Source organism: Hemitrygon akajei, chromosome 10 (assembly GCF_048418815.1).
Source record: "Hemitrygon akajei chromosome 10, sHemAka1.3, whole genome shotgun sequence".
NCBI classification, from domain to species: Eukaryota; Metazoa; Chordata; class Chondrichthyes; order Myliobatiformes; family Dasyatidae; genus Hemitrygon; species Hemitrygon akajei.
In genome coordinates, this window is record NC_133133.1 from 142,319,910 (window position 1) to 142,337,776 (window position 17,867).

At 39.7% G+C, this 17,867-nt stretch overlaps 1 protein-coding gene across 4 annotated transcripts in view; it reads right to left on the bottom strand.

Moving 5' to 3' along the window:
* LOC140734747 (protein shisa-like-1) overlaps positions 1-17,379 on the bottom strand; it is a 176,202-nt gene extending 158,823 nt beyond the window's left edge. For all 4 annotated transcript variants that reach the window (XM_073059185.1, XM_073059184.1, XM_073059183.1 and 1 more), the window contains exon 1: positions 16,763-17,379. The gene's annotated coding sequence lies outside the window, so the exon portion shown is untranslated. The remainder of the gene's footprint in view (positions 1-16,762) is intronic.
* Between the last annotated feature and the right edge of the window lie 488 nt (positions 17,380-17,867).

The window sequence follows — 17,867 nt, forward strand, 5'->3', positions numbered from 1 at the left end:
TAGCTGCAGCTGGTGCTAGCCACTTGAGACATTGAGAAGCATGCATCTGCACTAAGGCCAGCTTTGGTCTGATTAGTGTGGGCTGATTGCTATAATCATTATAATGAAGTATGAGCACAAATTTCCTGTGCAGTTGCCACCACCTCACAGGGGGGTTTCGCACATTAAAATGTCTACACAGATTTTTGTGTTTTTCAAATTCTTCCTCAGGGTTTTATTACATATCCTCTAGAACACTAAATTCATCTGTTGAATTAATGGCCAACTGGTACTTATTTATTTCGTGGGATTTTTCAACATAGTAAGTCCTTGGGCTTTCCAATGAGTTTCTATGACACTTTTGTTACAAAAGGAGAACACGGCATAGATCAGATAACTAATAGATAGAATATGCTGGTGGGTCAAAATTTTCAGGGAGAAGAATCACTGCTGTTGTTCAAGTTATAAATTATTCACTTTTCTCATGTCGGCACAAAGGGAAAGCACTGGAGTTTGTATTAGTGCTTTGAGTACTTATGTAAATGATTCTTACAAGCCTGGTTGCCCACTATATTCAAGATCTGCTCTCTGCATTAACAGATATCTCTTTTCCTCTTGTCCTTATTCACCTTTGCTTCTCCTGCCTTTGTGTTCCTCACCTATCTTTCTTTTCTGCATATGAAACTAGATTATTTCAAATATATTTCAATTCTGGTAAACAGAAACCTTCATGCTGTCTCCGTCTACACAGATACTGCCTAACCTGCTCAGTATGTGCAGCCTTTTCTGTTTATGTGAGCTGTGAAGTGTGTTTAAGGGTTCCAGTTGACTATTTTGCAGGGAACCATTTCATCTAATGATTGTATGTTATGATGTCCTACCTTAAAAGGCATTGGGGCAGAAAAGTACATCATAGTCCAGAGTCAAGATATGATAAGATTTTGTTTGAAATCAAACAGATTTAAATATTATGCTTTAAAGTACCATAGTGTATTTATACTTACAGTGATACGTGAATCTTTTTTAATTTATCTAGATAAATGCAAAATTCATTAATGGTGTGGAGAGTTAAATATTTCAATTACTTCAGTGTTAGCCTCAACACACTCTCTGTGGTGTGGATTAGCCATAATCTTATTAACTGGCAGAGTAGGCTTGAGAGCCCGAGTATCCTACTTCTGTTTCTAATATGTATGTTTGCATACTCCGTCTCCCACAACACCATATTAGGAGAGTGCCTTTAGTATCTCCAGTTTTCAGTCCGTACATTAGCCAATCTGTATCATTCTATGCCCAGTTTTCAGATTTTTTAAATGTAGCCCAGTTTTGTCCTGTGGTCTGGAATCCAATTAGAATGGATTTGTTCAAATAATTTACATAGAAGTCTCGCAGGTAATGATTTGTGGATTTATTCATTTTATCAGTCTTGCTAGAACAAAAAAGGTGGTCATCTCTGGGTTGTTATGAGGCCATGTGAAAATTGGCACAGGGTCACTTACATTAGAGAGTTCAATATGTGGCTCAAAGATTGGTGTGGGAGAAGTGGGTCTGAAATCATGGGACATTGGCACCAGAATTGGGGAAGGAGGGAACTGTTCCAATGCGACAAGCTCCACCTGAAAGCATACTCGAACCAGGTGCTGGCAAATCTCATTACTAAGGCTGTGGATAGGACTTTAAACAAAATAGTAGGGATTGTGTTCAAAAGCTTGAAAAAGCAAGGATAAGGTAAAAGGGAAGGAGAGTGCAGGAGAGGTTACTGAAATATCCAGAATGAAAATAGAAGACAGTAAGTTTAGAAAGTGTTAAGAATTTAAATTCAGACAACATGGAGCCAAGTTTCATAAGAGGGGTTATAAATACAGAACTGAAAGTGTTACATGCAGTATATGAAACAAGGTAGATCAGCTTATAGCACAGTTAGAAATTGGCAGGTTTAACATTGTGGGCATCATGGTTGAAAGAAAATCATAGCTAGGAGCTAAATATCCAAAGATGTGCATCCGATTGAAAAGACAGGCAGGTTGGCAGAGTGGGTGGGGTGACTGTTGGTAAAAAAGTGAAATCCAAGAAGTGAAATAAAGATGAAAGTTCCTCATCGGTAAAGTTAAATCCTTGATGGGAGTTCTACACAGGTCTCCAAATAGCAACCTGGATGTGGGGCACAAATTACAACAGAAGAAAGGATATGTAAGAAAAGCAGAGTTACAGTGGTCACGGAGACTTCAGTATGCAGGTAGACTGGGAAAATCAGGCTGGCACCAGATCCCAAGAGAAACAATTTCTAGAAAGCCTACAAGATGTCTGTGGTCATGACAACTCAGAAAAGGCAGTTCGTGATTTGGTGCTTTATAATGAACCAGACTTGTTTTGGTAGGTACAGGGAGATTAACCCTTAGAAGGCAGTGATCATAATATAATAGAGCACAGATTGCAGTCTGGGAGGAAGAAGCTAAATTCAGATGTGTTGATGGTATAATTGAGTAAAGGTGACTACGGAGGTAGTCAAAGTTGAATGGAAGATGGCAAAGCAACAATGGCAAGAGTTTCCGGGAATAATTCAGAAAATACAGGACCATTACATCCTAAAGAAGAAGAAGCATTCCAAAGGGAGGATGAGGCAACTACAGCTGGCAGAGGAAATCAAAGACAGGATAAAAGCAAATGAGAGGGCATGTGATATTGTAAAAATTAGCAGGAAGCTCAAAGATTGGGAAGCTTTTACAAGCCAGCAGAAGGCATCTAAAAAGCAATAAGGGGAGGAAAGATGTAATATGAGGAAAACTAGCTAATAATATCAAAGAGGATACCAAATGTTTTTTTAAATAAATGAAGATTAAAAGAGAGGCAAGAGTGGACATTAGACTGCCTGAAAATGACACTGGAGAAGTGGTAATGGGGAACAAAGAAATGATGAATGAACAATAAATATTGTGTGTCAGTCTTCACTATGGAAGACACCAGCAAAATGCCAGAAATTCAACAGGCAAGGAGCGGAAGTGAATGTAGTTGCTTGGAAAGCTGAAAGGTCTGAAGGTGGGTAAGTCACCTGGACTGGATGATTACTACTGAGGTTTCTGAAAATGGTCACTGAAGAGATTGTGGAGGCATTAGTAGTATTCGTTCAAGATTCACTAAAGTCAGGAATGATTCCAGATAAGTGGAAAACCACAGTTGTCATTGGACTCTTTAAGAAGGGAGGGAGGCGAATGACAAGAAGTTAAAGGCAAGTTAGCCTGACTACTGTGGTTGGTAAATTTTATAATCCATAATGAAGTTTGAGGTTTCGGAGTACTTGAACGTACATGATAAAGTAGGCTGAAGTCAACATGGTTTCCTTAAGGGGAGATCTTGCCTAACAAATTTGTTTGAATTCATTGAGGAAGTAGCAAGCCAGATAGAAAAAAGGATATTGTTTATTTGAATTTTCAGAAGGCCTTTGACAAGGTACTTCACAAGAGGCTATGAAGCAAAGAGATGATGTCAAGGCAAGATACTAACATGGATAGAAGGCTGGCTGACCGGCAGAGGCAAAATATGGAAATAAAGGGGGCATTTTCTGATTGGCTGCTGGGGACTAGTGGTGATCTGCAGGGCTTGTGCTGGGTCTGCTGCTTTTCATATCACATATTAATGTTCTAGGTGATAAAAGTGGTGGCTTTGCTGATGATATAAAGGTAGGTGGGGGGGGCAGCTTGTGTGGAGGAGGCCGGGAGCCTGCAGAAGGCAGAGGTTAAGAGAATGGGCAAAGCCACAGATGGAATGCAGGATAGGGAAGTATATGGCCATGCAATTTGGTAGAAGAAGTAAGGGCATAGACTATTTTCTAAAATGGGAGGTAATTCAGAAACTGGAGGTACCAAGGGACTTCGGAGCTTTAGTGAAAGATTTCCTAAAAGTTAACTTGCATGTTGAGTTGGTGGTAAGGAAGACAAAAGCCATATTAACATTCCTTTCAAGAGGACTGAAATATAAAAACAAGGATGTAATGCCGAGCCTTTATAAGGTCTGGCTACATTTGAAGTATGTAAGCAGTTTTTGGGCCTCATATCTAAAGAAGAAGAGAGTGCAGAAGAAGTTTACAAGAATGATCCTGGGGATGAAAGGGGATGAGAAGCATTTGTTGACTCCGGACCTGTACGCACGGGAGTTTAGAACGATCAGAGTGGATATCATTGAAAGGTCTAGATGGAGTGGATGTGGGGAACGTTTCAGGTGGTGAAAGAGTCTAGGACCAGAGGACACAGCCTAAAAAGAAATCAATGTCCCTTTAGAACAGAGATGAAGAGGAGTGGATGGTGAATCTCTGGAATGCCTTTCCACAGATGGCTATAGAGTCCAAATCATTGGGTATATTTAAAGCTGGAGTTGATAGGTTCGGGAACAGTAAGAGTGCCAAAGGTTACAGAGAAAAGGCAGGAGAATGGGCTTGAGGGGGAGAAACAGATGAGCCATGATAGAATGGTGGAATAGACATGATGGGCCAAATGGCCTGATGCTACTCCTATGTCCTATGGTTTTATGGCTGGTTTGAAACTTAGTAAGTTCATTCCTCATTGTATCCAAAATTGTTTTTTAGAAATATTCTTGAATGGTCAAAAGCACAACGTTAGTTCAATTTAAAGGCTACCACAAAATAGAGTAACAAGCATGAAATTTATTCCTTCCTCAAATAAAGCAAAAGGTTTAGCAGCTTTTGCAAAATGCGGATACCCTTCACAGGCCAATAAGATCATATTAAAAATAAGCTAGCTTTATTTGCTTCAGGTATAGGTTTGGAAGCAATGACCCATGTCAGGACTGGATTTTTGAGGCTTTTGTGACGGTTTCAAGAAACAATCCAAGTAGCTATGCCTCCTAAGTTAACCTTGATTATTTATTTATTTATTGACATACAGCACGAAATAGACCCTTCTGGCTCTTCGGACTACGCTGCCCAGTAATGCCCGACATCATCCTAGCCTAATCACGGACAATTCACAATGACCAATTAACCTATCAACCTGTACGTCTTTGGACTGTGGGAGGAAGCAGAAGCACCCGGAGGAAACCCATGTAGTTACGAGGAAAACATACTAACTCCTTACAGACAGCGGCAGAAACTGAACATGGGTCGTCGTGCTACCTACTATGCTGCTGTGCCACCCTGGTCATGCCATACTATGCAAACCATCAACTTCCAACAGGAACAAAAGATTGAATCAAATACTCTGGCTGGATGTTTCTCTTCCAATAACAGCAAAAAAAAAACAACCTGCATTTACAGAATAATGGCACCATTAGTGCAATAAGATATCCCTAGGGGCTTCACAGGAGTATTATGAACAAAATTTCATGGTTGTTATTAGGGTTAATTGTATTACCTTTGCAACTTCTCCGATCAATCATCTCTATATAGAACAGGATTAGCAATGGGATTTCCTGATATCTTTGGCTCAGTGCCTTTATCAACCGAGCATATTGTAAATATGCCCTTAAGAAGAAATCACACTGAAAGTACTTATTTGAATAATTGTTGTAGTCCATTATCCTTAGCCAGATTAACACTGAGGGAATACTGAATAGAAATGTCATGTACTTGGTGACCAGCAGCTCCCAAATGTTCTCACCATCTGTACCTGATGAACTGTATTTATATGTTTTAAAAATATCAAGCCAGCACTTAAATTATGTATGTGCAAATATCTGCAGCTTGTTTAAGAACAAAATGTTATCTGCAAGGTCCCTTTTCTGTGCCATCAAATTCCAAGTAACACTAACAGCTAAATTAAACTATACAATTATACTAATTCACATTCTGTTCCGTAGTTCATGGCCTGGAAGTTTGATGTATTTATCAGCCAGCGTTGTTGTGCTCAGTTTCAAAAACAATGTTTTCATGCCTTGATTATGACATGAAGAGATAAAAGGAACATTTAAAGGTCAGCCCAGAGAGTGTCTGCATTTTATATGTAAATGTTCAGTTTTTCCATGTTCTTCTGAATTATGGACTTCATCTGAATTGTGGTTAGACTTTTCCAGACTGAGCAGCAAGAAACTCAAAAGATGGGCTGGTGCACATCTCTTTTCATTCCCCGCCTCTCTGCCTTGAAATGAGATGTGGCACTTTTTCACACATTTTAATCCAAGTCACAGTACTGGCAAACCCACTCAATTTACCTCCAAGGTCAGCTTCACAAGGGGGTCAAATTCACAAACTTTCTAATCAAGAGCTGAAACATTCAGCCACCCTAAGGTTTCAGGCTTATGACTGTATAATAAAAGTGGTGGCTCTTCACTAGCTAAACCTTCGTATTATCTAATACATTCCTTCGCAACCTCCTCTCATGGACCCTGGCCCAGTTGTGAAACCACTTTTTTTTCTCTCTCTCTCCCTCTCCCTTCCCCTTATTTTTCCTGTGTATTCTGATTTCATATTCTAGATTCCTACTTAACACTTATATACAATTACATTCACAGCAGATCTCTGGTAACTCATCTCCAAATTACGTAACCCCCATGAAGCAACATAGAAATCTGCATTTTTTACTTCAGAAGTTAGCTTTCTCCTTTTCAAAACTTATGCCACCACTTTGTTCTATTTAATAGGTTGCTAGAGATTCATGTCCAAATTCCAACTTTCAGTTTTTCTCAGAAGTTTTGAACATATTGTTGCTTCCAAATTCCCTCTGGATTTCTCCAAATATATTTGGTCATTGCACAGAAATAGGCCAATGACTGAGTTTGAGGCAGTTTCTCTCACCCCGTGGCAAAATTGATTGCACCATCCACCTTCAAAACTCCTCTTCCATCAACCAGTTCAGTCTGTACCTCTTTTTATTGACTGATTTTATCCATTAAGGAGATGCTTGTCAATGATCAGATATGGAGAAACCTAAGTATATTAAACAAACGAGTAGTTAAGGAGAGAATAGGTCCCCTTGAAGATATGTGTTGTCATCTACGTGTGAGGTGTGTGGGGCTAAATTAATATGCATTGTCTGTATTTACCATGGAGAAGGTCAGAGAAGTTAGGGAATTTGGGAAAGAGAACTTTGATGCCATTAAACCTATCAACACTACAAAAAAGCAGGATTTGGCGGTGTTGAAGCCCATAAAGGTCGGTAAATCCCTGGGGCCTGACTATGTATATCTAAGGATATCCAATAATATTGCAGAAAGCAAGAGAAGAAATTGCAGGTGCAAAAAACGGGAAAGACATCCAGTGAGTGAAAATGCTTTGTTAATGAGAGAGATCAGAGGAGAATGGCCAGACTGATTCAACCTGACAGGAATGTGACAGTAACTCAGATAACCACGCATTACAGCAGTAGTGTGTAAAAGAACATCTCTGAATGCACAACACATTGAACCTTTGAGTGGGTGGCTACAGCAGCAGAAGACCACGAACATACCCTCAGTACCATTTCATTAGGTACAGGAGGTTCCGCAGAAGTTGGTGGATTTATGGCATGAGTTGCCAAAGGCAATGGTAGGACTGTGCAAAATTACAATGTTTTTGAACAGGTGCATAGACAGGAAAGGTTCAGTGGGGTAAGGGATAAAATACAGACAAATCGGACTTAGCTTGGCAACGTTGGTCACCATGGATGTGTTGGATAGTATGCCCCTTTCCATGCTATGACCATAAATATCTGTCATATCTCTGCAGAGTTATCTTTGTAGTCCTCTAGGATTTTTTCCTCTGCTTCCTACCATCTACTCACTTACATGTTGTACAGTCAGGCTTCTTGTTCAATATACATTTTGGGATAATCAGTAATTTCCTATGTTTGAACTAGTAATATCAGAGCCTTCAATTGTAACTTCTCTATCAATCTTATAGTCCTGGCACTAATCTCTCACTCTCTCTCTCCCCCCCCCCCCCCACCCCTCAATGTTGGCATCTTATTTAACACAGCTCTCTGGAAGTAATTTGGCAGGATGAATGCTGGGGTATCAAGAACTAGGCAGGGGCATAGTCTCAGGGTCAGGGGTCATCTATTCAAAATTCAGATGAGGAAATTTTCCTTCAATTTAAGCATCTTCAATTTTTTGGAATTCTCTCCCCCTTAAAATTTTGTAGCTGTCTAGTCACTTAGCAATTCATGGCAGAGATGGAAATCTTCTGGATAGTAATGTAAAAAAGAATACGAGTATCAGGCATGAAGATGCTGAAGCTGATCAGTCAGAAAATTATAGAAGGAAAATCATGTTTCAAATCTCAAATGCCTATTCATCCTATTTCAGATGTTTAGTGCTTTACCTCAGAAAAGTTCCTTCTAGGTAAAGCATGAAGCAGTATCTTTGGAGTGCAGTGAGACTTTCATCACTAACTTGGTTACTTGTGGACTTGGCTGATCCATTCATCTCCTGGCTCAGCTGTTGTCCATCAGCTCATCTAAAACTCTGCTTGCCCTCACATTACCCTGAACCAAGCTTCTCTTGTCCTCTGATTCCCAAGCCATAAATTTAAAGATTTTTGTCCTTGTACCTACGACCTTTCCCTAAATGTCTGACATCAGACCCCATCAGTTTCTGTCTTCCAATAGATATCTGCTTCTCATTGTCTTTAAGCTTCAGAAATTCTTTTTTAAATCACTCCATGCCTCCATACCTTTTATCTTTTAAACTCTTTGCAAAAGGTCCACGCTTTTGGCTACCCCATTAACAAACTCAAATTTGTCTTTATCTTCATTTTATCTTTTACATCTCTGAAGCATTTTCATAGGTTTACTTCCATTGGTCAATATTTTCTTTTTTTTAAAAAAAAACTTTATTCATTTGATATTCAACTTCATTGGATGATATATTGTTCAGGTCACTTACAAGATACATTTCAACAGAATGCCTTTTCTTATCAGTTCTGTATGAAATACAGTTTTTTCCATTAGAAATACTAGATTCTCTCTCACATACGGTGAGCAGTGCTTTCACACAGATTCCAGCTGGTGTACATTGCTGGGAGAGCACTCAGCTATGGCCTTTACCTATGCACCCCTTCCAGTGACTGCACCAAGCTTCCCTTGGCATGTACTCCTGCAGCTTGGAGTGTACCAACACGCAACATCCAAGCAGGAAAATACTTCCACTGGAAAGCCAGCAAAATTTCTGTGGCAAAACCAAGCTACGGCTTTCACAGAGATGGTAATCTTCCAGCAGGAATTAATGTTTATCTCATGTATATCTCTGAGAATATCTAATAGAGCACAGAGTCCAATGCTAAGCAACTGTTCACAATCACAGCAAAGACCTCCGCATTTCATTCCAGATCGTCTCGACAAATGCGCTCTCTTGAAGTAGATGGATGATGATCTCATCTCGATTGAAGCTGCTTGGAGAGCTGCAGGTGGTGGCACTGATACCTTGGACGTGTATGAATGATCAGACAGGAAAGGCTTTTCATGCTACCAGCCAAGCAACATCTTGTGTGAAAGTTTCTATTCTTAAATAGTTAACCAAACAACTTTGAAAATATGTGAAGTATTTAACAAAATACATTATCCATGTCCTCCTGCAGGGTCTTGAGGACATTCTGTGCAGATCAGATTTGCGGTCAGAGGGGTTCCTCTCCACAAGAGACAGATAGTATGGCATGGCCCAGCTGGAAGGAAAACTCTATGGCATCAGACCCATCCTTCACAACACTGGGACAGATGAAACCCTAGCACGTAGTGTTGCTTAGTGTTTGCAAACTCAGAGTTTGCGTATAGTTTGATGAAGCCACACTTACGACCTTAAGAGATAGAAGCAGCAGTATTTCATTCAATACCCAACACATCTTTACCTCCTCTCCACTCTCCCGTTTCTGCAAGGATCGCTCCCTCAGTGATTCCCTTGTCCATTCATCCTTTCTACTAATCTCCCTCCTGGCACTTATCCCTGCAAGCGGAAGAAGTGCCCATTCACCTTCTCCTTCACCTCCATTCTGTGCTTCAAACAGTCCTTCCTGGTGAGGCAACACTTCAACTGCAAATCTTGTGGGGCTATCTCCTGTATCTGGTGCTCCCGATGCAGCCTCTTCTACATTGGTAAGACCTGATGTAGATTGGGGGACCACTTTGTCGTGCACCTTTACTCCATCTGCAAAAATCAGGATTTCCTGGTGGCCAGCTATTTTAATTCCAATCCCCATTCCCATTCTGACATGGCCTTCTCCTCTGCCATGGTGAAGCCACTCTCAAGGTGAAGGACTAAAACATCATATTCAGTCCAAGTAGCCTTCAACCTGTGGGCATGAACATCAATTAATCCCCCTCCCCTTCCCGCTCCTTTAACTTGCCTCTCTGGCTTCTTCTCCTTGCCAGCTTACCAACTCCCCCAGTGCCTCTCCTCCTTCTCTTTCTCCCATGGTCCACTCTCCTCTCCTATCAGACTCCTTCTCTAGCCCTTTACCTTTTCCACCTATCAGCTCACAGCTTCTTACATCATCCCCCTCCCCCACTCACCTGGCTTCACCTATCACCTTCTGGCTTGTACTCCTTCCCATCCTCTCACCTTACTATTCTGGCATGTTCCCTCTTCCTTTCCAGTCCCAATGAAGTCTCACCCAAAACAACGACTGTTTATTCCTTTCCATAGATGCTGTCTGACCTGCTGAGATCCTCCAGCATTTTATGTGTGTTGTAGTAGATTATTTGGTCCACATGCTTGCTGCCACATTCACTTAGATCTTGGCTTAACTTTGATCACAGTGCCACTTTCCTGAACTAACCTCTTTTCCTTTGATTGCCTTATTCTTCAAAATTTGCTCAGCTTCCACAGGGTAGACAATCAGTATTGTCTGGGTGAAGTAATTTATTTTTTTATTAACGTCTTGAATAACCAACCTCTTATTTTGAGTTTCTAACCACTGCCCAAGGCTTAGATTACCTCTACATCTAACCTCTTAAACCAAGAAAGTATTTTGTATATTTCCATAAGATCATCTCTCATTCTTCTAAATTCTGCAAAATGCAGACAGTGTGTTCAATTATATAAATCTTTACTCAGGAATTAATTTGGCTAACCTTTGTTGCACACACTTATTGCAAGAGTTCTCTTCTTTGGTGCACGTGCAGTCACAACTGGAAATCAATAAGACAACTTTTCCATTGTACTGACATTGTCATACATTTTTTACCTATTTCTCCAGAGATTTGTATATTATATTTCTGTGGAGATGATGCATTTTTGATTGACAGAAAATTGAAATTAATGCTGTTATTATTTTTTAAATATATTGGCCTCTTTTTCATCTACATATAATCTAGCCGAACATTTACCTCCTATTAGTGTTACATTGTGTCTGCAGAGGTTTGCAGAATAGTTTTAACAGTTTTAATCTCTTCCTACTTCAGTCTAAGGTCCCTACCTCACTATCATCCTGGTACAAAAAAAATAAAGATAGTGTGCCTTCATGGCTACTGCCAATGGTCTGACATTGACCATCATTGGGCAGAAGATATAAAAACCTGAAAGTACTGGTCATGGCACACATAAGCAGCCTCTGCCATAGTTATCCACGACACTGGTGCTCCACAACGATGTGTCCTTGGGCCCCTACTTTACCCCCTATATGCTAATGACTGCATGGCCCGATTCTGCTTTAACTCCATCTGCAGGTCTGTTGATGACATCACCGTAGTGGACCAAATGTCAAATAATGATGAGATAGTGGACAGAAAGAAAACAGAGAGTCTAGTGGCATGTAGTCATGACAATAAACTTTCACTCAATGTCAGCAAAACAGAAGAGTTGGCCGTTGACTTTGGGAAGGGTGGGCTGTGCCTGTGTACGTTAACAGCAGGAGGTTCCATTTCTAGCAGTGAGCATCGCCAATAGCCTGCAGACACACAGCCAAGAAAGCACACTGATGTTTCTACTTCCTCAAGAGGTTAAAGAAATCTTTACTGATGCACCATAAAAAGTATTCAAACTGGATGGTCATGACTTAAGTGGCAACTGTTCTATCCAAGATGGCAAGAAACTGCCGTGAGTTGTGGTCATAGATCAGCACATTATGAAAATCAGTCTCCTTTTCATAGATTCTAACTACACCTCCTGCTGCCTTGGTAAAACAGCTAACATGATCAAAGACTCCACCCACCCTGGACATTATCTCTTCTCCCCTCATCCACTGGGCAGAAGATACAAAAACCTGAAAGCACGTACCACCTGCCTCAACGACAGCTTTCACCTGCTGTTGTAAGATGATTTACGTAAATGATTCCTTCATAGAATAAGATGAACTCTTTAAATCACAGTCCAACTCGCCACGGCCTTGCACCTTATTTTTTGCTTGCACTACACTTTCTGTGTCATTGGAACACGTTATTTTGCACTCTGTTATTCCTTTCCCTTGTACTACTTCAACGTATTGATAGAGTAAGTGATCTGTAAGATTGGCATGCAAAACCAAGTTTCTCACAGTATCCCAGTATCTGGGACAATAATAATAAACCAGTATAGGTAAATAGGTATTTACTTCACAGTTTCCTGTTGTCAGGAGTGGCAAAAGTGAAATTTCTTTGTGGCCTCTGACAGTCCTGAACTGAATTCATTTTCTGAAGGTTTTACTTATATTTTAGTTGGGAGAACTCGTCTGATTTTTGACTTTTGGCTTTCACTCTATGCCCCTTTCGTCAAGTATGCTTCTACGTGTCGGTGTTTTATCCATCCCTGTGAAGGATAGATCTGATGACATAGAACATTTTTAACAGTGGCGTCATACCGAAACACCTGTCCCAGATACTTAACTAGACGTAATTTACCACTGTCAGCTGACATATCCTAGATAGAAGCAGGCCGCTTTTTGTCAAGGTAACTCGAACCTTTCGAACCTCCACATGTTGCCAATTCTGAGATAGAAACCGGCTTCTCCGCGAGTCGTGGCTTCATTCACTGCAGCGTGGCAAAGTAAGGCCACTCATCACAGTCACTGCTCACCTTGCAAAACAACAGTAATGCCACCAGCTGTCATCTCCCTGGAATCAGAGACACACTGGAGGTAATAACAAAGACTGACAGACTTTAAACAGTGAGATATATAGTGCTTGACAGCAGTCTGAAATGAAGTGCTCATTATAAGTTCCTAACTGGAATAATTTTCCATCATTATAGCCTGAGTTGAAGATCTCTACCACCAATAGCCCTTTGATATTTTCTGTTATTCTCATTTGGATTCTGATAATGCCCTCAGCCACTATCTCTTGCTAGCCAGGATTGTTGGTAATCATTTTGAAGATCAAGAAAACCAATTAGAACATTATACTTGAACTGGGCTTGGGCCATATCACAATCCAGATATGGAAAATGCCAGAAATATTCAGTGAGTCAGGCAACATCCATGGGAAAAGAAATGTGGAGCAAGGTCTTTAGTCATGATATTTCAGCTATGCTGAATCTGGTTCCAGCCTGACAAAACAGCTGTTCTTCCTGACCCAACATGTGGTACCATGTGGTCCCTTTTTCAAGGAACAATATATTACTCATCATTCACTTAAAACAGAACAGCTGGCCTTCAGTGTTAAATAAAAGTGAAAGACCTGGATGTCTGTTGGCAATCAATGTGTTACATGATTTCCATCATTACAAAACTACAGAAAAAGTCATTGCAAAACTGTCACCGGGAAATCACTTTATCATAGTGCTTAGAGTGAACACAATGAATCTCCTTTGTTACTAATTACCATTCAAATACAATGAAATAACTAGTCTGGTTTCCAGATGTTGGCAATTAATGAGACAAAATACTGAATTTTGACACTATAAAATATTATGAATTAACATAATTGAGTTCAGCTGATATAGGCAAATATCAAGGTAACTTTTGGGCATTGCTCCTGTATTCAAAAAAGCTTCTCTCACTGCAGAGCAATACAGAGCATAATTTTTTGATGAACTCATCTCATTGCATAAGCAATCTTGGACCTACTCGGTCTTTCCTCACCTTGCTTTGTGCTAATCTCAAGAAGAATGAACAGTCTCACTCTTTCCCAACTTTCTTCTGTGTAAGAATTAAAGACTCACCTCCCTTATTTTTTTACATTTCAGAATTGTGGAACTGTTTATCCACCATCATCTTACCTTTGTGCTATTCTTTGCAGCCTTTTCAAGCCCCAGTTTGGTGTTAGTTTAATCTTATCTCTAGATTGGGATTGCAGAATTTCCTTGGTGATCGTCCTGCTCTGCCAACGTGATTTCAGTAGATGTCTGGTTTACCATTGCTTACACAGCTAAAAAGGGATTGCTGCAACATCTCTGGTAATTTTACAAAGGCAGGGACTGAGCCCCAATTTAAAGGCTGAGCCCTAAACTATTGTAGAGAAACTTCAAATATAAAATAATTTACCAACAATCTGCAAACTACTATCTGGATGATATGTTGAAGACAGTTCCATCATTTATAGAAGATGCAGACTGTGATACAGTAATGCATCCAGTGAAGAAAGGTTAGCTGCTACTTCTCTGTTATCAGCACAGTTTCCTCCGGACTCAAACGAGATCAATTTATTTCCGTAGTTGATATCATAGTGAATTACAGGAGATATACATGACTCATGTCTATATCTCCTGTAAACATATACATTATTATATCAATTAGAGGGGGGAGAAAACATTCCATCTAACTTTTTTTTTACAGCTGCGGGGACCATACATTGCTCGGAGCAGGAACATTTTACTCAGCCTGAAAACTGTGCAGTACTTCAAGATTTTTTTTTTTGATTTATTAATTGAAGCGTATAATGAAATACAGTAGAACAAAGAAAATCTTCCATGTTTCGTAAACTTTTTCTGGTCTGTCTTCATTGCATCTGCCCGGCAGCAGAGGCTATGTGCAACGGGACATTTCAGATATTGCGCCGCTGCACACCCCCGCAGCTCAGAGGCCACAGTGAACGAACTGCAAATAAAATATCAATTTCACTGCAGATTAAGCCAAATGTTAATAGCAATCCTTTGTCTATACCTGCTGTGTACAGTGAGGTAGATACCAGTCTGAAAATCACTATTTGCTTTATGTATGCTGCAAAAGAGGAGTTACAATTCAGATCCTAAAATGCTAGACAGGAGTGACCTGTTACTTTTCATGCTGCATGCACTGTGAATTACTAAATGCAGAAGCTATGTCTCTGAACTCCAGACAGTAATTCTGCTTATTATGGGATGCATTTAATCTGTTACAGCTATCAAGGGCTAAACTGCTTCACTTCATTGTAAACTGATTAGCTCATTGTCTGGTTGCATCTTATGAATTTAGGGAAGACATTTTGTAAAAAGCATAGCTCAGAGTTGCAGAAGGTTTCTAGCCAGTATTAGTCATTAATAGTTACATTGGATAAAATTTATACACTCCAGATATATAAAATGCAAACTAATCTTTAAAACTGACAAAGATATGCATATTTGAAGCATTTAAACATATTCCGTTGTCTTTTGAGTATCTCATTGCTGTGTACTTCGCAGTATTAATGGTATGAATCAGGAACTTTGAGTTTATATAGTAGTCTCTTAGATTAGTAACTTCAGTTTTCTTGCATTTACATTTGATACAATCTTAGAACTTCTAGCCTCGCCCTCTTATTCAGCAGTTTTCCTCCCTAACTCACTCACCTGTGACTTTTTTTAAGCTACATAACAGGAGCTTCTTAATTTTTAATCATTTATACAAAAAAAGAATTATCGTGTAACTACAGCATATTATACTCCAGAAGTTCTCAGTTGATTACAGGGGACTATCAACATTCAGGTCTTACAATTAACCTTAACTTAATGATGTGAAAGGAAATAATTAGACAATTTCCAGAAGTGCAGCTGTTAATGTCCTCCTCCATGCTAAATTCAATGACTAGCACTCCATAATAAGAATTGTTAAGAATCTTCCTGTCATGGATAATAACTTGCAGGTCACCAGATGTGACTGAGGAGATTTGAAAAGAATTTCTGTAAAGTATTTTCAAGACAATTACTTTTGGTTAATAAATACTGCAGATAAGGGTTTGAAACTAGGCAGGGTATTCTACTAATGTATCATTTTCTCCACATTTTATCAGACTTCAAAGATTCAAAATACCTAACCCATGATGTAAAGCTTGACACTCAGCGTCATCTTGGCACTCAAAAATGGCACTAAAATCCCCACGTGAAGAAATTATCACTTCCCCCAGAGCTAACAGCTTGATTCCTTCTACTGGCCCTGGTCTTAGAAATAGCACGACAAAACAGATCCTGGGCTTTCCCCATGCTTGTCAAATAGCTATGTATTTTATTTCTCCCATCCATACTATGTCTTTAATTCTAACTGCACTTTAAATTAAACTGCAGCCCTACAAAGAGCATACAGTTAATAACAGTCTCTGAATACAAAAGCAATATAGGTGGAGGTCAATCCATCCAACATTAGGTTCACCCCTGAGAGATTTTTATAAACCACAGTCTGATTTTAGATGTACTATAAGATCGGAAGCATTGATTCCTCCAATTAGTGCATCACACCAGGCAGAATTTTCAGGTTTCAAACATAGCAATCATTGAGGTAAGTCACCAAGCAGGGGTTATAACTGTCTGAGTCAGGCTGCCGTATAAATTCAACCTGGTACAGACAGCAATCTTTCATATCATCAACAATTTACAAAGTCCCAGTAAAATTACATGGGCCTCTTATATATTACAAAGGAAAATGTATCTTACTTGGATAAACTTTGGCACCCAATAACTACACTCAAATCACCACGGCAACAATCTCTAGTAGTTGGCTGAGGAAGCAATTTTACAGCACAATAAAGCAGAAAAGCTTCAGTAAAGACAAAGAAAATTTCAGTACCTGTTAGCGTTAAGTTGCTTATAGTCGGAGCTGCAGCTTTATTGCAGTCTGAAATGTAATCTCAGGAAATCTTTGAATTATGTTCTTTAATTGACTGTCTTCTTCCCAATGTTCTTGTTAATCCATTCTAGTCCACATTCAGATGAAAGGCAATACAGAATGAAATGGACAGCCCTTACAGCCGAGCACAGACGTCCGTTGTTTTTATTAGCAGTTCAAACCTGACACAGATCAGACTGGCAGGAGTGGTGGGATCAGAGGTCAGGAAAGAGCAAATGGCTCCAACGTTTGTTCTGGATTTCGGGCTTTCCTCACCTCAGACTCATTGCGCTCTCTCTCAAGTGCAGTTGTTGAAGTCTGGCTTTTCTTGCTGGGCAATCTGTCACTGCTCAGCAACGAGTCCACAGGCTCACCTGACTCTGCCCCTCTTGGCTGTGTGTCTCCCTTTGTTTTTAGCTTTTTTATTGTTCGGTGAGAGCAGTTCTTCCCTTTTGATAAATGTTTTTTAAAAAATATATCCAAATCTGTAGACAGTCACATAAAATAGGCTGAGAATGTGAGGTGAAATCACAATGCTTCTTGATGTAGCTGATAAGATTTCAAATATTCTGCTTGCTTGCGCTGTGCAATCAGTTCAACATGCTTACAGCTTCTCTCTCTCTCTCTCTCTCTCTCTCTCTCTCTCTCTCTCTCTCTCTCTCTCTAATACGCACATATTCTGATTGCTGAACAACAGTTGCTTCTGTCTCTGTTGGGTAAGCAGAGACAGGAGCAACTCTCTATTTGTTTCAGACATTAGAAAAACCATTCCAATTGTAGAAACACCCACTGAAAATGCAATGCTTCACTTTGAAGGGTTCAGGATAGTATTGCTTTCATTTAGACTTTTACTGAATGCCTTGCATTAGCCAGAATTTACTTTGAGAGGTGACATTTTGTTATGTTTGGTACGGACTTTTAATTGTCTGTTGTAACTTGACTTTAGCTTGCCATTTAAAGAAATTCACTAATTAAGATTTCATCATGAGTTAAATAGTCATTTTATAAAGACAAATTCATCAAGGAAGTGGGTTCAACAACAGGCTTGTAGGAAAAGGACAGTGAT